Here is a 23995-nt window from a genome sequence, read left to right as displayed (position 1 = left end):
TTAGCAAAATTGTGTGCACCTTTTTTTTTTTTTTTTTTTTTTGCGCCAGGCAGGCCAGGAAAAGCAAACTCAAGTTCCTGGCAGCTAAATCATGAACAAATGGTGTAGTACAAAATTTGGTGTAGTACAAAATCAACGGTTTGCAAATCATAACAGGCCTTAGAGAAAAAACAGCTCAAAGAGCATAAAAACCCCCCCTGATTCTGGACTTGAACCTTGAAAAAACAAATTAATCCATTTTCATAGCTGTCAATTGGGCACACCTTCCCTGAGTGGTACATTTACCGAGGCTTAATTCCCACTGTGTTGTGGCTCGGTGCTGACGGGAATTCGGCACCTAGATTAGGAGGAGCCGTTTCTCGCAGGACAGGGCGCTGTAGCTGCCTACACTTCTGTGCTTTAAACCCAGACCCTTTTCAAAACCCGAACGTACACTGCTGCTTTTGGTGACGTTTTGATCGCCGGCTACGACCACAAGTGCATGAGAAGAAAAGAAAGGCAAGGCTGACGTGACTTCCTCTGCTCCGCCTTTGCCTGGCTCACTTTTCTCAGCAGTCATTCCTCAAATAAGTGGAAAGACCGGTCACGAAACAGCCTCTCTCATAAGGAACAGCCTCTTAGTTGGTAATTTTCTTTAAGATTTAAATACTCTCCAGGACGGAATTAAAATTGTACTTTTCGTTTGGGACTAGCAGGCTGGAGAACGTATAGAGGAAACTGCCTGGAGGGGAACAGTCTGAAGAAAGAGAGGGAGAAATAAAGTCATGACCTGTAATGCACTAATAGACCTGAAGATGGATTTGTCTCAAAGCAACACCACATATTTTTATTTGCCTTAATTTATGGAAATAAACTTTACAGCACTGCTTTTTGGGGCACAGCAGTTAGCAGGCTCTGAGGAGCATACATATTAAAGAGCCAATGTGTCTGAGACTTAAGGGACCAAAGCAAACTGGAGGGAACAGGAATAACTGGAAACAGAACGGTGCTGAGGATGAAGTTGGTCATTCCACTGCTTGGCAAAAATTTCTGCTTTTTTGTTAGATACCCTTTAAAAAGCATCTGCTTTCTGGGGAAAACTGCAGCTTTCTGTTGAAAAGCTATTGAAGTATTGCTATGTTTGTTGCTTTTTCCAAAATTCAGCTTTCTAGGGTAGAAATTAAAAATTGCCAGGAAAGGAAAACATCCTCTGTTGTTGTTGTTTCTGTTGACAAGTTTTAGTGAGAAATCTCTCCTTACCTACCTTGACTGGGGAATGAAAAGCTTGCACTTGATGCAGAGCTAGAGCAAAAGACGAACAAGGAGAATGACAAAATTAGACAAGTCAAAGCATCCTGATTTGCTTTTTATCTACTCTTTGGTACTTTCTTAGCTTCTTGTCTATTTTTTTTCCTGCTTGTCAGGGCTCTTCTTTTAGGCTATCAGCTTTTTGTACAGGGATCACTACTGAGTTTTCACACAGGTTAGCATCTTGTGGGCTTGACTGGCAGAGGGTTAGGGGTTACAGCATATGCCAGTCACTGCAGACAGACATCTAGAAGGAAAGGTCATCTGGGCAACCCTTTGCTATAATAAACAGCAGGGGAGCCCAAACAAGAAGGCTGAAGTATTTGATGTAAGAAAGCGAGCACAGCCCTTGTTTGGGAATAGACTTGGGCAAACAGCCAGCTGAAAACCATCGCAACCAGCACTCCCGCTGCCTGGCCGCAGTCTGAGCAGTCGGTCAGGTCCTGGAAAGTGTTGTTGCTGAAGGCTGGTGGTTTTTCTATGTGCCGTTCCTAGTGCCAGCTTACAGTCTTACATGCCATCAACCCTGAGGCAAGACTACATATCTGCGAGCTAAACTTGAGCAGTCCTCCTCAGCTTGAATTCAAGCACTTGCTTCATGACCTTACTACGTCTGGATTGGCAAGGCCCTAGTGCCGGTTCACCATCAACACCATTAAGGCAGGATGCGCAGATGGAAGTGGCATTGTTTCTAGAGAAATCAGGGTTGATAGGATAAGGACAGATCTGATGTGAGAGTGTCAGCTAGAGACAAGGGCTGATGCCGCTAGGGTGACATTTTAAATATACTCTCACATGGTTTATTTGCAAAGAACGAGCATAATGGTGCTCCAAGAGACGAAGAACTCCACCTGCTCTAGAGATGTAGCTATAGCAACCTCCACACGATTACATTGCTAATCCGCAGGTGTTGAAGAGGCATAGATAGATGCTGTTGAGTAATTCAGCTCCAAATAGATACTTTGATCTGAATAACAGCTTGCATGTATGTCCCAAATATGGATCATTTCCAATTCTGCAATTCTTCCTTATAAAAGCAAAATTCCCATTCTTTATTTTCGATTGGGAGTCTTAAAACTTGCCTGTGGCATCTAACAAGCTAGACAGCTCCATTACTTTTGGGTGAGGCGGGAGTGGGGGAAAAGGAAACCTTTTCATTGCCAAAAATGTCCAAAGTATTTCTTGCATGTTTTATCTGAATGACTCCTCACTGGGAAGAAAATCAAACAAAAGACGATACTTGTTCTACTTTCCGGTATACATGACATCCTGATGAATCAATTGCATCTTCGCATTAAAGACAGTCTATTCCACTGCAGACACTGGCGACAGTCTCTGAACATGTACCAGATCAGATCATGCTTCATTAACAGCCACAACACTGTTGAAAACATCAAGCTAACGTCTGTCCTGCTTTACTCTCCACGAGATGTCATTGAACTTGGTGGGGATGCCTGGGCTGGAAGTCAAGGCAGAATATGGCTCATGATCAAGCAGCTCCAAAAGAACCTGAACCTTTGATAAGCAGAATCTGCAATTCACCGTTTCAATAAAAGGAAGGAATTCAACAGCTCCAAGAGAAAAATGACTCTTCATTGTATACCCTGCTAATCTGCTGGAGCACTCCTTTAGGAGGGTAGTTCAGTCACACACTCATCATTTCATGAAAGCTAGTTAAGGGCATTTGATGAAGCCTCTATAGTCTGTATTGCATGCCCCTTTCCTTCTCTCCTTTTAATCCTTTATTTCTTTGCCAACTGAACATCCCACAGTCCAGCGGCTCCCCTCACTTCCTGAAGCAGCCTACACCGCCCTGTCTCCCACCCCCGCTTCATTTATTTCTTTGCAGGCTGCTGCGTAATCGCCTTATTTATTTTTCTGAACGACTTCGCTGTATTAAAGCACCACAAATCAAAACAGAAAAGCCATTTGAAATATCTCTATGCTTGCAAAAATCAGTGGTTAAAGTCGGATGCTTGCCTTTCGCATGAACTGCATGGATGTGCCAGTGCGGTGGGGCACGGCGCAATCACCCACTGTTTTATCCATGGGACCCTGCCTCGTACCTTGCTCAGGATGCAGCTCTTCCAGCAACATTACCTTATTGCCGAAATCAAACGTTTCTCATTCTGCCCCTAAGCTCCCTGTCCCGCTGCCTGTTTGCTGGTCTTGCTTTCACCCCTGCCTCCTGCCCTGCTGAGCCCCTGTCCCTGTCTTGGTGTCCTTCTGTCCTGGTTTGAGGTAAAACAGAACCAATTTTCTGTTCAGTAATTTTACTTTTCAGTTAAGCCTCTTATAAGTCTCTGAAATTAATGGCATATTCTTCAGACAGTATCCGCTCCTAGCCGATAAGGTCTGATGTTTATAGTGAATACCAAGGAATGGTATGCCGAGAGGCTCTGGCTTACACCTATTGCTATAACAATCAAGATCAGCTCACTTTGTCATGTACCGAGTTGGAGGGTCAGAAGCAGAAGACCGTAGAGGGGTCACACCTGTGGGAAGGAGAGGACAGGACAGGTGACCCAAAACTTACCAGTGGGGTATTCCACCCCATCTGCATCACGCTCAGTATAAAGGCTGAGGGATCAAAGGGGTCAGCCTCTTTCTTCAATGGCCAGCATCTGAGTATGACTCTGTCTGTTTGTCTGCCTTTGACCCCAATCCATGCTTTCCTGAATCCAGATCTGGAATCCAGCTCCTGTCCGACACTGAGTCCAGTCTGGGACTTTCCCAGTGCCTGCCAGTGATGTGATCAAATTGAGACAATACAGTATGGTATCAAATTGAGCTCAATACGGTTTGGTATATATTGTGTATATTTTGTTATTTTCTTATTAATATTATTATTTTTTCTTTTTATTATTTTGTTAACAATGTTTCATTAAAGTACTTTAGTTTCTTTTTCAACCCATAAGTTCTCTCTTCCTCTCATTTTCTCTCCTCTCCTCCGAAGGGAGATGCTCTCCTTTCTCTGAAGGGGAGAGAGGTAAAAGAGAGTACCTGTCATTCTTTCAGTGGCTGGCCCAGCCCAAACCACGACACCTTCATTTCACCACAGTCCCAGCCCCCTTGCACCCACCGCCCAGGCTACCAGGAGCCACCAGGCTCCTCCACCTCCTGCCCACCTGGGACATTTCAGACCCCATGTCCCTGGCTCTTGTGGCTTTTTCTTTGTGCCTTCTGTCACCACGTGGCCTCAGCCATGGGGGGTACCCACCGCTCGCAGGGTTAGGAGACAGCAGGAGGGGGCAATTACAGCATCTCTCTTGGCCATCAAGGGGAGGTGGCACTTTGGCCTTTGGTGCCTTGGTCCTGGGCAACCAGCGCACTCAAGCCTTGCACGTTAAACAGACTGGTCCTGCCTGGTTACCCGCTATCAACCGTGTACCCCACCTCAGGTGATCAGTCTGAAATCACAACCCCCTTCTCATTAAGGCCACAATAATTATACTCTTATCTTCTAAATCTTTATTAATTAAATCTTCCCTCAATTTCTCCATTATTTTGCCTGGGACTGGTATCAAGTAAACTGTATTTACCTGCGTGGTTTCATTTGTCTTGGAATTTTTACATAATATTGACATTGACTTTTGAGAATTTCCCCATTATTTCGTGACTTATTAAAAATTGACATACACAAGCTAAAAATATCCTACATTGACTCTTGGGGGCCACTTTTGTGGACCTTCAGCTTTCAAAAATGGTTGACTCCAGTGCAAGTTGTTGAAGACCTTTCTTAATTAGTAATATGTCAGAAAATACATTATTCCAAATAGAGAGCAAAGATAACTGTTGAACAGGTTGGGGTTTTTCTTCATTGATATTAATGAATTGACTGTCTCCAGCTAGTAATGAGACTATGGCACTGATAGTTTTCCTGCTATTATTCGTAAGTTTTCAAGAAACTCTTCTTAAACAAAGCCTGGCCAGCCATGGACTTTTTTCTGATGTCTTTAGTATCCTTTATCAATTTTCTACACTTCATAAACTCTTATTTATATGGATTTTTATTACCTCCCCCTTTTTCCCATATGTTGCATATTGCTTTTTAATTCGTTATTCCTGCCTCCATTCTTCCGCTGAAAGAGAATGGGCTTTTCACCAATATTATTCAGCTCCTTTACTGTGAAGTAATGGCTTTTTGGCCATTTAGTATGTGCTTCTTCCTAATAATTTTTTTACACTCAGTTTCACTTGTAACTTCTCTCAGTTTGGAAAACCAGTTCCTTTAAGCACCGAGCGTATGTGGTACTTGGAGTTACACAGCTTGTCAGGACAGCAATGGCAGCTGGCCCTAGGAAGTGCGTTCTACTTTGGTACAGTTTCTCTTGCCACACAGCCCAGCGCCGAAGGAGGACACCAGTCTGCACCTGGACCGGCTCTGAAGGACACCGGTTTGGTTTCATAAGTGGATGCAGTTTATGAAGCAGTTCCCCGACACACAGGGAGTGGAGATTTGCTGCCTCCGAGATGCCTGCCATCCCCAAACCAGGAATGGTGGAGAACGTGCCACTCTTACAGCCTGTGCCCTGCCCAGGCAGGTTTTGTCCTGTGCTTTTAACACTGCCTTCGTACAAAGCCTTCCAGGTGGTTTCAGTAGGCCAGTTATATCAGATTTCTTCCCATTGGTGATTATTTTCAGTTCCTCCTGCTTGCTAGCCAAACTCCTCACGTCAGTCTATAAGTCCATGGAAAACAAGGGCTCTGGTGATGCAGGAGGTGGAAAAGTGTCTCCGGGCAAGTGGAAGACCCTGATCCATGTAACCCCACAGGAACCGGAGGCTCAGATGGAGGAAGAGGCTGTCTCAGAAGTCAGGCCGGGCAGAGTCCAACTCAACTCTCCTTCTTAATCCTCTGCCTCGACTGCAAGACTTATCCTTCCTCCCAAATTGCTTTTGAGCTGTATTGCTCCCAGATGTGCAGAAGTGTTTTTCGCGAGCCCAAATAGCCTCTCAGTTATCTAGTTGAGAGGGAAATGTCATATATTGCTGAAGGAAAATCTTGACTTTCTCCCTGTATGTGCGTGCTAGCCCATAGCAGAAATAGTTCCAGCTAGAAAAATATTATTTTGGGAATCAAAATCAGCACTTTTTCTTGTTTGAGTGTGTTATTTTTCACTTCGCTTGGCACTTCAAGTGCAAGGTCATGTGGCAAATCATTACACCAGCAATGTTTATCTCCGTTTGAAGAACTCTGTCAAGAATTGATTTGAAAAAGGTTTGGGTAGTGCCTATTTTTTTTTCTTGACAACACGTCCATTATTCAAAGCCCATTCAAAGCCTATTTATGCAAAATCATTTGCTGCTTCATTTTAATTGCAGAGAAAAGCCAATATTCTTAGAGCAGGAGTGATCTTTTCATAAATGACGGTGTTAAATTGTAGCACCCCCACTCCTGTGTATTCTCTCAGAAAATCAGGGAAGTGTTGTTCAGAGAGATCCCCGAAGATCGCCTGGGCAAATCCCCCTCTTGAAGTTGGAGCAACATCAACCTAGCTCAGGCCAGCCTGTGCACCCACACACACCCACCCCACTAACATGCACACGCTCCTGTCTCTATAGGTAAGCACACTCACACCAAATTTCAACTTTTATTGGCCTTTGCTATTTTTAGTAGTTTTTAAAACCTTACACAGGTGCCGTATCTTAGAAATACAGCTTTTAACACCAGCTGGTTTCACTCTGCTAAGTGTTTTATCTGGAAGATTAGATTACACACCCTAGGGAAGAAAGCGACTTAACCACATTTGTACAGCAGGTAAAGTGCTTTGGGCTCTGCATTGTGCCATTAAGACCAATATGAGGAAGCAGCAAGACTTATCTTAATCTTGCTGATCGCCTCAATTAACACGGTCCCTATAGTGTCCTCCTTGATATCTAATCCCCTCGGTTTCTTGTTCTATGTATTTTGCTCTGATAATGTTGTCAGATCATTGCTAAGGGTGCAAAAGTACATATTCAGTGAGCGAGGATGTGGCAGTTATTGAGAGAAGCCACGTGCTTAATTAACATGGAAATCAAGCAACGGACTATTAAGTCTTTCACGTAAGGGAAAGAAATGTACTAGATACAGACCCTAAAAATAAAAAGTAAAAAAAAAAAAAAAAAGAAAAAAGTGTGCGGGGAAGGAGACTAATTATAAACAGAATTCAAAAGCAATGCCATTCATAACAACCTGTCTACTCCTGGCAAACACTTTCATCATTCAGAAATAACTTTTCATACACAGCAACATAAGCAAGCATCAAAAAAGAGGGGGGCTGTCCTCCCACATCTCACACATCCAAGATATAGTGAAATTATCTCCATACTCATGGGACTTTTCCTAATTCACGAGGGTAGCCTCTACTCCCAGAGGAGCCCAGGGTGCATTCCTCAGTGATGTGAAGTCAAATAAAGACGAAGATTCAGATACAGGGAACCTGAGGAAATGACAATCTAAATCTTTCCAGCCAGTTCTGCAAATGATGCCTTGCATAAAGATTGCTGTGGTTAAAAAAAAAAAATAAATTAAAAAAATATTCCCTGGGAGACAGCAAAAGTCAGTTCGGGAACTGGCAACGAGTGCCGCTACCAGAAGCAATCCCGTGGCTGAAACTGCTTTCTGCTCTCTGATGTGCCCTCTGATGCTCCGGACGGCTTTCAACAAGTGTCCCCAGGCCAGGCTGCCGTGGCGAGTGAGCACGGCCGTCGGGCTGAGAGCGCCCGCGGGTCCTTCTGCGGGGCAGCGGGGAGGCAGGCTGCGCTCTTCCTCCCCGGCGTGCACACTGCAACGAAACCTCATCTCCCGAGCTTGCTTTGCTCTGAATTCTCACGATGAGAGCCTCTGGGAGCTGCTTTGGTTTTCCTTCTGTTTCCAACCCCCCATCCCACCCTACCCGCAGCGGGCAACACACAGGATCGTGTTTTGGAAAAGAAGGGTGTAGGGTGAAATGTTTGTTTCAACCCCTGCCTACTTAATCACGTGAATCCTTTTTATCCATTTCATCTGGATCAATCTTTTAAATCACCTCTGTGCTTACACCTCCCTGGGTAGCTGCCATGCAAGAGAGCAGCAGAGGCTGTGATGCTGAATGGCTGCCGCAGAGAGTTTTTCCTCTCCTCTTTTCCTCTGCCAAAATTTTAAGCAACATACACCTGTTTCTGAGCTAGGAAACCCACTCTGCCCTTTGTATTGCTTTTCCTGCCTGACTTCCTGACTTATGTTACAGCGCCAGGACAGCATTGAAAGGAAATATTTCTGGAGGAGGAGCAGCCTTCTACTAGTGAAGTCAAAAAATGTTAGAACATCCCATCCTCACGACTCGCAATGCAAAGAGCGCCTCATTTGCATTGCTGTGGTTTAAACATAGATGGTCTAAGATAAGTCATTGTCAGATGCCTGTAAATATTGATGAGTGCTCCGGGACCTGGTTTGTAACCGTCGCTTTCTCTTCTGTCGCACCCTGAGAGCTGCATATTAGCAGAGATGTCGATGGAGCTTCTGGGAGGGAAATGCATACCTTTGCTTAGCGGGTGACAGCGAAAGAAGAGAAGAAAGTCGGGGAAGAAAATTTCCAGATGAATAATGAATCGAGCCAGGTTGGAAGCTGATGAATCTTAATTAGAAACCTGACATATTGGCAGCCTCACATCCTCGTGCTCCCTGCACTCGAAGAGATGCTTCGCAGCAGCTGCCTGGCTGTGTGGTCCCCACCTGTCGGTGCCCGTAATGCCAACGATGGAGGCTCTGGTTGGACCGGGGTGAGACGCAGCCACATGGGTTGGGGACAACACTGCTGCTTCTCTCGCACAGATGAAGGGGCAGAGAATGTTTCAGAAAGAACGATGGGGAAAGGTGACTCTGTAGCCACCCCGCCTCCCTCCAGAGATTATCGGGTGGTCTGGTGAATTGTATTCATCTTGTCTATTGTGAATAGATCTTGTCACTTCTTCTTCCTGCTTTTATTTTTCCCTAATGGGAGTTTCAACACTCCTATTTGAGAGGCCTTAGTGAAGTGCCTGAAGTCACAAGGCAGGCAGCCAGAACATCAACCTCCATCTGCTCTCTCCTGCAGAGAGTTGTCATCAGTCATCTTGTCCGGACTAGCAGGTGAGGGACAGCATGACCCAAAGGGTGGCCCCAGAACTAGGAGGCAGGTGAGGTTCTCCCAGACTGTGCTGTGAGAAGGTCACGTCCTTGGGCCTCAGTTTCTCCAACTCTAAAATGAGAAAAACACTTATTGCTCCAATTTATTTCATGTTTTAGAGGAAAAGTACTCCGTAAGTGCTACAGTTTATTATTCTAATGTGACTGTAAAATCATGATGTCTTTATTGCAAAATGATCTTTAAAACATGAAGCATTAGGATGGTGACTGAAATCATTAGTATCAAATTGTTCTGCTTTTGCCCTGTCACATTGATACTTCAAAGCAAAATTGTCTCGTGGGCGTTTATAAGATTTTATGAGGATAACTTGTCTTTTCAAACCTCGTTCAGGAGAGAGGGCAAAAAAGCCCCCAGATATTTTCTTAATGAAAAAGGACTAGGGTTTCTGCCTGTTTTATTCTGAGGCTGTCCTTTAATATTTAAATTCCAACCCCACTAACAATCAACGTGATGAATGATCAATGTGACGAAAATGAGCCTCCAATTGTTCAGAAGAGGCGCAGTCAGACCTCCCTGTGCCTCGGTCCTATCCGAGGCTGTTGAGCTCACCGAGACATGGAGGGGGGGACAGCCATGGGGCCCCATCCCTCCCTCTGCCCGCAGAAGGGGAGTGGAGGTGTCTCTGCTCCCTGGCACGAGTGCCCTCTGGCAGGGACCATGTTTCCCTGTTGTGTTTGGGCGCTTGACACTTAGCACAGGGAAGCCACATCCATGATGCAGCTCCCTCGGGCATGACATCAGCAGAAATACAGGATAAACAAGGTGGCATTGGGTGTTGCGCATCTGCTGGGCTTGTGAAGTGTCTGGTTCTCCAGAACTCTCTGTCTTACAGGATATATTCCTACCAGGTTAACAAGGGTCTGAGTCTTTGTCCTCCCTCTCCATCTTCTTTCAGACCGGACTGCATCTCAAAATCCCATTTCCTCTTCTGGCAGAAAGTCCAGGGGGCATTTCATCAGACGAGGTGACTGCGCTTTGCTTTGTAGGAACACTCCATGAACAGCTTTCGTCCATCAACAGCTCCACTGGGGCAACTTCCTCACTCTCCTTCAACTTGTTGCTCATGGATCTTCCCTTCCCTCATGTACACTTTTTGCAGATCATGAACATGCTTGTGGTTGCCCTGTTTTGACCCAATGTACATGTGCAAGGAGGGAAGCTTTCTTCTCCTGCTCACTGCACATGACACAGTACTACCATGTTCCCTTTTTTTTCAGACCAGTTATTTAGCAAAAAATACTATTGGCAAATGTGTTTATTTGCTCCTTCACTTCCTCTTTTCTTCCCTGCCAGCTCTCACAAATGACTTTGGGATTTGCTAGGTAGTTTCCGAACAAGTTTGATTGAACATAAGTAGTTTCAAATGCTACAAATATAACAATTAATTAAATGTCTTTGGAGCTGTTCCTTGGCACAGAACAGTTCTTGACCATGTTATTCAACTCATCTTCCCCCACACTGTGTATTGGGAATGGTCCTAGGCCTGACTCCCACATCATGTCCAGGAATTGCTGGGAAAGTGCTGGTCAGCACAGACCAAAATGGGGCGAGGGATCACCATCGCCGTTCGGCTGTGTAGATGACAGTCTGCCCATGGACACGGTTTAGTTTTCTAGGGTGGATATAACCAAGTGGAAATGCCTGCAAATCAAACAGAGATGAACAGCCAGACAGAAGACAGCCAGGAATCTACAGCAAGCCTTCTTCTGACACAAGAGAGATCCACACAACCCCACAACAAACCGGATTTCATCAGCTCGGGAATGAGTTGGTAGTGACTGGCTGAATGGAGCAGATGCTCCAGGTTTGTGTGGATGGCCTGACCCAGGGTCGTTCACTCGTACAGCGCTGCTCACGGCTGCTTCAGAAAATGCGTGGGAAAGTATTCCCTGGCCCTTACGACAAATGTACAATGGCGTCACTGGTTGCGTGCTGTGTGAAGGACCCACCTCATCGTCACCTCTATCACATGGTCTAGGGCCCAACCACAGGGTCTTTCAGGGGCACCAATGCAGTTGGTCCCAATTTAAATGTAAATAGGCTCTAGTGGACTGTACCCTACCACTGCCCACAGCAGGAAGCCTCTGTGGTCCTCAAAGAATTGCAACCCAAAGGGATGGCACAAAACTGGCAGAGGGATCCGAGTAGGGCTGTTTTGAGGTCTCCAAACTATAGGGAACATCCTGTAGGCAAAGTTGGGCAACACAGCAAGCCACCAGGTACAGGGGGGAAGAGGTAAGTACTCCTGCCTTTACCTCTTCCTCAGGTTTCCATGAGTTCATCTCTGGCTCTCCAGTCAGATTTCCAAAGTCCACACGGATTATTTCAGTTTTTGAGAACTTGGTTTCTACAGGGTTTCAGGGAAGTCTCTTTTCGCTGTGGTGTAGTACATGGGTCTGTGATACACAGGAACACTTGCAAAATTACATACATAATGTCACAAGTGAAGTCCGACACAGCAAAGACCAGTTCTATGGCTCTGATGCAGCTACTGAGTATGACTACTATCTAGTTTTGTGGCAAACCAGATCATTAGCATTTAAATTGATTCTTAAATATTTTCCTAGAAATTCGCAGCAATATAAACCTTAAATCCTGGGCTGGTAATGTTCTATGTCTAATTTTAGATTTAATTTTTAGTCCGATAGATTGCGATTATATGGCCATGCGATTTTGAGAGAGCTGCTTTAAAATGCAGATTTGTGTTTTGCCTTTAGTGAGTAAAAGAAAAAAAAAAGGAAAAAGGAAGTTGGCATTACCCCATGTCCCTATGCAAAACTGATGGCAAATCCTGAAATTCTTGGACATAACCCCCTCATGCATTCTAGTTACACAGCTTATAAATTAAAAGACTAGAGAGAAGATAAAGCTTTTAAGCTGTGTGTGGGATACAAAATATAAATCAAAAGGACCTGGACAATCCTGTGAGTTGAACAGCGCAGCCATCAGTCAGTGAATACCTATATCGTTCCGCACTTGGTATAAAATACATGTGAAAAGGGTTGGGTGGCCTCTGCCCACACCTGATGGGATTTGGCCATGATGATGCTCTCTGTTTGACAGCACCTGCCCAACCAGTGCCTCCGGCTGGTGGGGAGCAGCGGTGGTGGTTTGCAGGGGGCAAAAGTCATACTCACAACACGTTGACGTTGACAGTGTGTGGACACAAGCGATGCCCCTTGCCTGTCTCAGCTTTTTACTTCAGGCCATTAGCTTCTCTGTTAAGCTTCACCATCCACCCCGGAAGCATTAAAAAAAGTGTTTCATACGGGTACAAAAAGGCAAAACTCACCATAAGGCAAACTTGTGTGGCTTTTCTGTGACCTTTGTGATTGGGAGCATAGTTTTGCTCTGTTTATTTGATGCTGTTAGTTAATGTCACCCCACGTCAGTCCTTGTGAGTTTTGTGGTTTCAAGAGGTGCTTTTTTTCCAGCTGCAGTTTCCATGGCCGAGTACTCTGGTGCCGCTTACCTCAGTCACGACTGAACCGGGAAATTCTTCAGGGGCTGACAAGTTAACAAATGGACACTTTAGTAATATTGCATTGCTCATCTGCTTGAATTTGTATTTTAATTAGCTTGAGGAAGATATAAAGGCTGCTTTTTCAGGTGTGTTACTACGAGACCCTGGGGGAAAAGAAAGAAACTGTTTAAGGGAAGGAAGTGCTTGTGTTATTACAGCCACAGAAGGCTGACTTCAGTCAGTCCTGCCCTGCTGACAAGTGCTGCTAACGTTGTGTATGAAACCCCCCTTCGCAGGCTTCTTTGGGAGCTCTGATGTGGGAACGATTTTGGATGATAAAGAACCACAACACTGACAATCACACATCTTCTATATTGCATTAAAAATGAAAAAAAGTTGCTAGAAAACATCCTTGTTGAGTATTAGTCAGTGAAGACACCTGACTTGACTTTGACGTGAGAAAGGCTAGGTCAAGCTCTATGTGTTTCTTATCTGTTTAACAAGCATTGCTGTAGGGATTCTAAGGGTAGAAAGAAATTACTGTCACAGAATTTTATTTCATTGAACTAAATCTTCAATACAAAAGGTGTGACCGCAATTTCTCTTTAACAATAAAAGTTTGATTATGAACTGAATGTCAGCAGTTCAGCAGAGTGCGTTTCACTAAGTGCTAAATTCACTTCTTTGCCAGGAACATATTTCCGTTCATTAAGACATTAGGCTACTTACACCGGTTTTTGTACTGCATCAAAGGGGACACTGCGCAGCTGAGACGTTCACATTTCCTCTCCCACACTTCTTTTACAAGACTCACTGTACTTGTAAAAATCACAGTTAAAAAACTCAGAAAGTTACGTGAAAAGACGAGGTTAAATCAAAAGCTTACAAGCAAATCCTCCTGATGCGTTTTGAATTCAAGGTTACATCCAGGTTTTCCAGATCGTTCAAATCAATCCATGACTCTGAACCTTTGAAAAAGAGCTGGTCCCAATGGGATTGTGAACTTTGCATCTTTGACTACACATATGGTTTATTTTAAAAGCTAATGCATTTTTTTCCATAAACTTAACCCAAAATTTGGCACGGTCAACAGGACCTCACCACTGACTTCAGTGGACTTTGAAACAAAACCTATCACATATTACCAAAAAACCCCATCACAAACAAATAAAAAAACCCACCACCATCAACAAAACAAATAATCAAATGAATGATGGGTTGTTCTGGCTCCAAAGAGCACAAAGCAGCTTCAGTTTTATGCTCACACTGCCACCTTACTCCCTAGCCCGTCTGTTTTGTGCTTCTTGTGGAATGTCATAGTTCTTAAATTCTTTTTTATAGGGCTGTCGTAGCAATAAAGTAAAACAAAACACCTGCAAATGCAGAGCTGCGCATAACTCTAACACTGCCATTCTGGGTGCTGTGCTCAGGGCTTCATGCAGACGGGTACAGGGACCAAGAGGAGAGCTCCCTCCCTGGGTTGGATTAGGCCCTTCGCTTTGAATATATCTTTGGCAAGTGGTTCCCAAAATCGGGCAACTGAGTTCTTTCGGTTCTAAAGTTTCCCTTATCTAGAGATGTCTGACATTGCTTGAAAGATGCTTCCCTTGCTCACAGCCCTGCAGAGGGCTGGGAAACAACTAAAAGTCTCAGAATAAAAACTTGCTGAGGTTCCTTGTACGTCCCAACCTAAGATGGAGCGGATCCCTTGCTGAATATTGCCAGAAGGAATTGGCCATAAAAGGACTGTTACTGTCTACCAAAATGATCTTGCTAATATCTCTTTCTCTCAGTGACTACATCCTTTCATATCTTATATAGCTGGTGTACCAAATGCACAAGCCTTTTCTCCTGATAGCCCATTAGGTATGCTTTTGAGGTACAACCTCAGTAATGACTTCTTTCCAATGTAATTGTATTTTAATTACACGTTTAAGGCCAAATTCTTTCCTGGTCTATCCCAACTGAAACTCTTTGAAACCTTATTAATTTTAATTAAGTAGAAGTTGGTGCAAAATTTCTAGCTGCTGAATTTTGCATTAAAAATTTTAAATTCCTTTAAACATGGATTTAATTTCCATAAGCACTTCAATTAGTAGTATGCTTTCCCATTTAGCTTTTCAGGGCAATAACATGAAATATATGGAACAGAAAGTCCTTTCCAACAGACGATATTAGGACAAAGCCCACCTTTAAATGCTTCCCATTTGCAACAGCTACCTGAGGGATGTGCTACAGGCCCTAACAGAACTTCTCTCTTACTAACATTAGTAGTGGTGGTAGTCCATAAGGGACGGCAGAAATTGCTTTTGAATTCTTTTACTCAAGTATTTCTGTATGCTCAGTTCCAGAGGAGGGAGGACCAGGCACAGGGTCTATGCGGGAAGTCTCCAGAGGTGGCATCAGGAAGCACACAGCAAGAGAGTGACCTGCAGCTGGAGATAAACTGTCCCTTTATAAGAGTGTGGGACCGAGCTTATATCATCAGCCAGCGTGGTACGTGCATCACTGCAGCAGCAGCCGCCTCACTAACGAACTGCCCCATCGTCCAGGCAAAGAAAGACAGCCTGGAAACAGAGCAGGCAAGCTGCCAGAGGGGACTCAGGTCACTGGGAGCTCAAAAAGACAGCTTGAAGTCTCCATGTGAATGCGGATTCAGCAGAGGGAAGAAATGAATTGATACATGGAGTTGGCCGTCAAAGACAGTGAGAAAACATGGAAGTAGAACTTTTTACTGTCTCACTGAGCAACGAGGGCAAGAAATGACCTGGGAGAGACTATTTTCAAAATAATACTTGGAACAATTGAACCGTTGAGAAAGTTATTTGAAGACTTGACCTGGACAGAATAAGACTGTAGAGGGACACAGTAATTGTGCTCAAAACCGAGAAGAAAAATAAGGGGCAATAGAGCCTTATGTTTCAGATATAAGATCTCTGACAGTATGCATATCTTCGGAGACATTATGGAACCCCTAATTAAAAACAGTGTGGCTTGTGGGATTACAGCCTGCAAGTGGAATTATTGAGAGAAACGGATCCAGCCCTGGAGAAATTAGGCAGCATCACAAAGAAGTCACTGCTGAGTGCTCAGACAACTGTAACACATGTCACTGGGACCCTAAAGCTCTTAGGTGAGGAGAGGGTACTGCCCAGCAATGTCTCTGGCAATGCACCGAGCAGGGCACGCTGTGCAGATGTCTGTTTGCAAAACCTTTACAGCCCAGAAGGGAGGCTCTGGCAATTGCTGTAACTTACTGTCCATGATAAGCACGGCGGGATGCGCCTGTCCTAACTCCCGGTGTTTTTCTTAAATAGCCATCCAGTAGTTCCAGCAAAGATCTGACATCGTTTACCCAACATACGCTGGACACGTAGGAGACAGACGTGCCTAAGCGGATCCAGGGAGCGTATCCTCCAGCCAAGCATGAGTGGCCACAGCGAACACTGTCAGACAGGGAAAACAGCGAGCTGGCAGGGAGGCAGCACGCCTGACCCCTGGAAAAAAAATCTGGACAGGTCTGTTTGCTTTTAATAACATAAAGGTGTACAGTCACCGCAGCTCGTTACCACAACTCCATGGAGACCGACCGCCTCAGAGCAGCTTCCTAGTTTTTGGGAGCCATGGGCACGGAGGGAGTGAGGTTGCTGCTTTGATTTGGGGCAAAACAGTGGTGAAATGTGACATGAGCCCAAATAATGGAATGAAAAGTCCATCTAACAGATATCCCTGGGAGAGGAGTTAAAATAGCAGGAGGCAGAGCTGGATCTGAGTAAGACAGAAGACAGATTACAGTCATGTTGGACATGATACACTGCATAAAATAGTGTGCAGAAAAAAAAAGATCAGACTTCGATGTGAATTTTAGGGGTACATCTGTAAATTGCTGGTTGTGCACAAAGTCCCATGCCACAAAGTCCCATGCCGGATAATGTGCATGTCTGTCTGACCCTTCTAAAGCCTCTCCAGTATCAGTCCAAACACAGAGAGGACGTGGTATTCCTGACCCCGGGGGTTCAGGGCAGCTTCTTACCAGCCTCTGCACCAGCCTCACAGGAATCCTCAATGCCAAAATCACCAGGATTTTCTATACTACTAAGGTGGTATAGACAGACACTGGCCACAGGATGTCTGAAAACCATTCAGAGACTGAAAAGTCAAAGGAAACCCGGGAGATGTTTGTTATAAGCAGTATCGTTTACTGTCATAACGCATGGCATTGGGCAGATGTTACAAACCTTGTCGTGTGAAAGAGCCCAAGCAGCTAACACCGCCCTCAAGCCTAAGAGGAGAAGGTTACAAAGAGATTCAGCTGGGAAGGCCTTGAACAGACAGGAGACTCCGCTATTTGAGACCTCCTATCTGAGACTGTACAGCACCTATAATATCAGATCACCACAGCCGCAGAAAATCAGTACGCTTCTTCATGGAGAAGCTGCCAGCTGCAGCTGCAGCCCAACCAGGAGAGAACAGCATCTACACTATGGATGCTACCAACATGGATGAAAGATTTACCAACATGAAACAACAGAGTTGCTGATGAGTCAGGGAAGTACTAGAGGTCAAAACAGCACAGGACGTCCCAGGGGCTCTCCTGAATTACAGAATATGAACAATTAAATAGCTATATTTTGTTAATGCTTGTTTCATCTTAATGTTTGTCGCTTGGGTCATGAAGAAGCGAGGAAAGGCAGCCATAGGATGCCCTGGCACAAGGCAGCTGGAGTTGCCTCTTCGGGATTGCAGTGGTCCCTGCTACACACATATCGACCAGCACTGCTTAAATCTGGCCTCTGCTGGGCGCCTGGGCTCTGTGTGATGGCTGAGCAGCACGGCTGCAGACTTATCCGCAACTACAGTACCTCTGAAAATCACTTTTTTCAATATGGAGCTTGTTTCATTTTTACAAGCAAAGAAGTGCTTTTGGGCTGTTGCTCAGCATGGGTTACCTGACATGCCAGGCATTCCCGGCAGCCGGGAGGGGAGTCAGGCAGTGAGGAACTACTCTATGCACTGAGCTGAACTTACCCTCTTGTTTTGCCCAGTTTTTGGCAGGCAGGTAAATTTTTTTAAAGCGATACTTGCCTCTAAATGCAACATGTAACTCGTTCTGCCGCAGTCTATCCGTCTAGTGTGCTATGCTTACCTTATGGGACAAAGGATCACCAGTCAGTGTGACTCCGAAAATTAACCGGGTAATATGCGGTTCTCTATCAGCGACGGAATGGCTTGAGTTAAAATAATTCAAGGTATGGTGCAGTTCTGTAGAAGTTCGAAGCTGCTCGTTCCTCACCTGCTTAAATAAAGAGAAGTTCAACTTAATGGTATATTTCTGTATCATCGAAAACGCCCAAACTCACGGAGAGAGAGACAAGAAGAGAGAAAGCTAACTGGAAGCAGTTTCCCAATATGCGCAACTCACTTGAGCTTGGCCAACAGAACCTGCAGTTTTGAGCCATTTAGGCACTTTGGAAAATTGGTTCTGGTTATGAAGCAGGCTTACCGGGCAGCTGCAACGCCGGTCAATACTCTGTGCTGCAGCCAGCCCTGGGGAAAGAGGGGTCTCTCGGCCGGCTGCAGTCAGCGTCCTGGGCGGCTTCCCGTCCTCGCCTCCTTCCAACAGTGAATAAAAGCATAATGAAATAACAACAGCTAATGCCAATGCCCAAAAGCTGATGTTGAAAGGAGGAGCACGAGACCAGGCAAGCGCAAGCCGCATCTCCCCTCTCCTCCAAGTACTTTGCAGCCACTGGTGGCCCAGACACATGCTGAGCCAGGCTCGTTTTCTGTGTATTTAGTCACTCTCGGTGGGTTTCCTCTTCCATGAATTCATCCAGCTTTCTCTCAAGGCTGTGCTAGTGATCAATGCTTTCTAAGCAGCCGGTCACACTGAGGAAGAAGGGAATCGATATTCACTTTGGTCTTAGCCTCTCCAGTTCTCAGCTGTTCCCTTGTGTGTCCCTGTGTTAACAACCGCACGTGAGGGATAGGGATGAACTCAGCAGCTGCTGGGAAGGCCCCATGCCATAGAAATTTCCAAATAATATTTCTTCTTTGTCTCTTAAGGACACAGAGTGCAGGTAACACTCCCGTCCTGTTATTACATCTTTTTCTGTGCATGCAATCTAACAAATCTAACTAATCACACTAGCATCTAACAAATACACACTAAAGTCAATGTAGGAAAAAGCTCAAAATAAAAGCTCAAAAATGAAACCAAAAACCATAAGCAACATGAGAACTGCATAGATGAGGTTTTGTTTCGTGTACATATACACATCCTAGCGTTTAGTACTATGCAGAAACTGCAGCCGTGACTCAATTCTTATAAAACTGTATGCTAGTTTCTCCCTCTGCAAAATCAAATTGTCAGTGGAGGAAGAATGCCATGAAAGAACAAAGAAATGTGATGTCAAGGTGGTCAGCATTATTGACTTTTTTTCTTTCATATTTTAATTTGACCGAATTAGCTAAACACATTTCCTAAAAGAATGAGCCCAAATTGGATTCAGTTGAGTTACTGAGCAAAAGAATGAATTATTTTCTTGATTTCCCCCAGGAAAGAAAGGTCTCTGCATTACTGGTACATGCCATCAAATTCAAACAGTGTGAAGAAGTCTCGAGTTACTCAGCAATGAAATGCTGTGGAGTAAATGGGAGGCAATCATTAAAAACCCTCATCTGAGCAGCGAAGGAGAAAATTCCTTTGTGATACATGTAGGCGACATCACCCTGGGAACACCCTTCCTGCAGGTGTGAGGCTTCTTTGCAGATGTTCCCCAGGAGACATCTGCACGTCGTTTGCCAACATGGCTGTAGATTTATGTCTTTATTTTCATAGAAATATGGAACTTTGTAGATTTGTTGATTTTCAGTCCAGGATTAAACATTATAATCACGTCGTACATCAGTCCTTACAGACTTGCCACAGACTTCTAAGTTATTTCCTCAAGCTCCTATTTTCTAGCTGAACTGAAGCGTGTCTTCCGCAAGAAAAAGAAAAAAAAAAAAAAAGCCTTGATTTAAAGACGTTAGGTGTTAGAAAACTGTCAGACAGAATCTGATTCCTGGTCTGAGTTGTCTTGTGGTTTTCATCATGTGGTTCATCGGTCCCTGGGCATCTGTGGACTACCTCTAATGCGGTCATGAAATGTGATTGAGGAAATGAAGTTCTTAGTCTCTACATAGCAATTGACCTGTGTAAAAAGTCCTTGACAGACTGTATTTCCACTAAAAGAAGTTGAAGGACCTATAAATTTTAAAAATTACTTACCTAGTATCTAAAAGTGCCAGCACTAGACCTCTCAGAGAAAGATGCAAGCAGTCCCATATTCTGTAATTATAAAGTAATGTGTCAGAAGGGGCTATTATTCCTATCCCAACCTTTTACAAAGCTTGTTTATGCCCTGAAGCACAAGTTTATTTCACTTATTTTTTTGAGACGACTTTTATTCCATCCTGTAACTCAGAATGGCCTGTTGGATAACAGCATTACATTACTGGCCTGTTTTCCAAACCATAGCACAGTATCTGACATCCCTTTCTTCAGCATTATCCTTCAATAAACTGCTCATTCCAGCTCATAGTCCTAGATAATCTGAACACGCTACATAAGTAGATTGTATCAGATATTTGAATGCAGTGGCTGTCATGACAAAAAAAAAATCAGAATGGAAAAAATAGCATAGTTACTATATGTCAAAAGACAATAAAAATTGCCCAACTCTCATACCAATATCCCAGCCTTACCTGGGGAGGCAAAGATGGGATGTGTCATGGTGGAAGCTGCATCCTCAGGGATGGGGGAGAAGAGGCTGAGTCGTGAGGCAGTTTCCCATCCGCCGTGGTGGGACTGCTGTCAGACACCTGTGTGGAGGCTTCAGCAGCTTCCCTAATAATTCTTTGTCTGAAGTCTGGTCACTTTTGGTTTCGAGCTTTGTACCACCATGCTGTCACTTGTCGGGTGCCAAAGGCCTCATCCTCCTCACGTCCTTAGTTCTGGTGACATTAGTGGGCATGTTGATGAGGGCGGCACACAGGCCTGGACCAAACCTTTGTGGGGAAAAAAAAAATTAGAAGTGAAATAGATTTTGAAGTAGGAAGCAGTTTTGCTGTGTTGAAGAGTCACAACAGTCCCAAAATGAGAAGGCATATTTTAGCGATTAGTTGCAGTCAATCTTAAGAATGCTTTAGGCTTGGTAATAAGTCAAACACAATATCCTCTCCTCCATGGAGGAGTGGGATGTGGGCTTTCTGAGTGGAAGAACCGAAGTTTTACAAATGAGATATTTGTAATAATTCTTCCACAGCGGCTATCCACACTCCATAATATTTCCCCCTAAAACGGAAATTCGCCTTGAATAAATGGAAGAAAACTACATTAAAATAGAGAAGTGATATCTACAAACTACATGTAAATCAGAAGTTCATTAGGGGAGCATGCAAAGTAGATTTTGGAAGGTAATTTTGCAACAAACTAGTTTTCACAAGAATGAAGTAAAGCTTTCAAAAGCATGATTGCTCTAAGTAATTCAAATTATCTACTCTACCTGATACTAAATCTTCCCATAGAGATTACAAAGCACTTAAATTTTTACCCACTTTGTTACAGAAATCCCCGAGGAAGGTTTCAATCCATTTACAAGCACTGCTGTGCGATAGAAAGAAAAGATGCCAGAAGTTTTCAAAACTGCCTCTAGCCCAGCTAGAGTTAAACGTTTTTTACAGTATTACCTCTATATCATAAAGCTCTTTGTTCAGAAATTTACCACTGAGTCACGCAAAAAAAACCCACTCTGCACCAAAACTTGGCCAACAAGAGTTCAGCCAAGAAACAATATTGTCTAGTGTTTTTTTCCGCTTCTTTTTTCTAGCACTGGAACCAAAAACGGTGCTAAGTGTTCTATGGTTTCCAAGCACGAATGTGCTCCTGTTACTCAGAAAATGTCTTCAATTTTAAAACGAAATGGTGCGGGCTTATAGCTTAGACTTTTGATCATATTTTAAGCGTCAGGTGAGCTCCACGGTACTGGCGGCCTCAGGCAGCACCGCCTGCCCAGCCATCGGCGCAGGGGCATGCAAGCTCCCCTAGAACATCTCCCCTTTTGTAGCAGTCCAAAGTCTAGCTTTTATTCAGGCAAAACTCCCCCTGGCACCCATAGGGGTATGCTGTAGCAAGGGTCATTAGGGAAGGCGTTGCTCACTGGGGTGGCAGTTTCCGTCCCTGCCCCATAGGAAGCGAGACCTCCATTTCGCAGCGTGGAACCACTCATTTTGTGGGGACACAAAAGCGCTCGGACATCTTATCCCTCTCACAGCCCAGCAGCAGCATTTTAGCAGCGTGGATGTGTTTTCGTCTGGCTTGCCAAGAAGCTGCACCAGACTCGTCCGGTTGCAGGATCTTCCCACAAGATCCCTCCTCAGGGTAGCTGAAAGGGTTATGGATCGCGGCAGGTGAAAGCCGGCCCGGCTTCAGTCAAAACCATTTCTAGCCAGGGTTTTGTGCTTACATACAAGGGGTTTTGCTGAGCTCTGCTTTGTGTGCTGAAGTTTGAACGGCTCCAAACACAACAACATAAAAAAACATCAAAAAAGAAGATGCAGAGGAGGAAGCCTGTGTGGGATAAAAAGGCCGAGGAATGAATCTTCGTAGAAGCTCCCTTGCAAGTGCCGCTGCATGCTGCGCTTTGAAACTCACTGGTGAAAATCCGGACCTTCCGAGGACAGGGGGAGCTTTGCCTTTGCTGTATCTAGGTTTCCAGGCAAGGTCACCACTTTGCCGTCTTCCAGGTCCTGCAGCTTGTACGTGCTTGCAAAGTTCCTGCAGGTCACAGCAGCTGTGTGAGGGACCCACGGGCCATCCTGAGCAGAGCAGGAGGAATGAGGCAGCAGAGAAGTTGCCGGAAAATACACCATTTTAGTAAAGCGTGCAAACGTCTGCGTTATTGTGCTTGGCTGCTTCCTCTCTTAGTTTCATCTTGCTGCCTGGATGAGTACATGCCTAAATCAAGACTAGCTATGCAACTGATCAATAGCAGACCAGCAATAAAGGTGACTTAAATAGGGTCTCCTGGTAGCCTCCCTTCAAAGCAGTGGGCAGTCATCTGTGAGAAAAGATTGCTCACCAGCTTCTCTGGGGCTGGTACATGAAGGAGTCTCCCAGCCCAAAGCATGGCCTCAAGAAAGACCCGGAGCTTCTGAAAATGGTTGTGTTGCACATATAATTGAGGGTATCGCAGAGCTAGAGGGACAAATACCTTCAGATACAGCATCCATGGCCTCTTCCAGAAATAGGGTTGCATTCAGAGAGCAAGCAAAACATTTTCAGTTTTCTTCCAGCGTTGCCTCTTGCATTTACTCCAGCACACTATATTTGGTATGGTTGTTTCTGTGGGAGAGCTACTCTCTAACAGCTGTCACCACATAGAAGCAGCAAACCTCCAGGGAGTTTAAGGCAGTTTCTATTTAGACCCACGCTTTGTTATGATACCAAGTTTAGCCTCAGCCATACCGCACACTGAAATCCCAGTGCCTGTGGCTGCTCGCAAGCCAAAGGTCCGCGTTTCTTTGCTTTCGCTGCATTTCACAGCATCACTGCCTGCCCGTGCAAAATTCTGCTCCTGTTAATCCAAACCTTCGACTGTAGGTTGGACGTGTGGAGATGGAGGGAGGATGGTCACAAACACAGCACGCAGTGTGTGCTGGCGGGGATAAGAAACACCATGTCGTTGTCAGCACAGAGAGAGGGAGAGAGAGAGGCTGGTTTTGGAGCAGCGATGTTTGGGATAGAAGGCAGGAAGATCAATTTAGCTTCTTTAATGTTCCGTACCTTGCTGGTAAAGGTTTAAATGCTGTTTCTGGCTGCCACATTGATGTTTATTACCATCGGTCCTCTTTCTGAGGTGAAGACTTTGTGTCAGAGAAGGTCCCTAAACTTTTTTAGCTTGGGAAGATGTTATGTTTTAAATTACAACACAAATACATGCACGCACATAGGCGCCAACTCATACTATCCGTAGGAGATCTGTGTATGGTACCGTGTAATTTTAGTTTTCCGTCACAGCAGCATTTATATTCTGGATTTGCTTAAAAAA

The 23995-nt window shown here is 44.6% G+C and overlaps 1 long non-coding RNA gene across 5 annotated transcripts in view; it reads right to left on the bottom strand.

Moving 5' to 3' along the window:
* The window catches only part of LOC134511766 (uncharacterized), a 107402-nt gene that overhangs the window by 8930 nt on the left and 74477 nt on the right, over positions 1-23995 (bottom strand). For 2 of the 5 annotated variants that reach the window (XR_010069970.1, XR_010069971.1), the window contains 3 exons: positions 20652-20954; positions 13632-18195; positions 6867-13066 (listed from right to left, as the gene is read on the bottom strand). This is a non-coding gene — a long non-coding RNA (uncharacterized LOC134511766). Of the gene's footprint in view, positions 1-1243; positions 13067-13631; positions 18196-20651; positions 20955-23995 lie in introns of those variants that run through there. The other 3 variants (XR_010069973.1, XR_010069974.1, XR_010069972.1) reach the window with 3 other exon arrangements.

Source organism: Chroicocephalus ridibundus, chromosome 2, assembly GCF_963924245.1.
Source record: "Chroicocephalus ridibundus chromosome 2, bChrRid1.1, whole genome shotgun sequence".
Classification (NCBI taxonomy): Eukaryota; Metazoa; Chordata; class Aves; order Charadriiformes; family Laridae; genus Chroicocephalus; species Chroicocephalus ridibundus.
The sequence above is the reverse complement of the archived record's forward strand: the minus strand, read 5'-3'. Positions and strand labels throughout refer to the sequence as shown.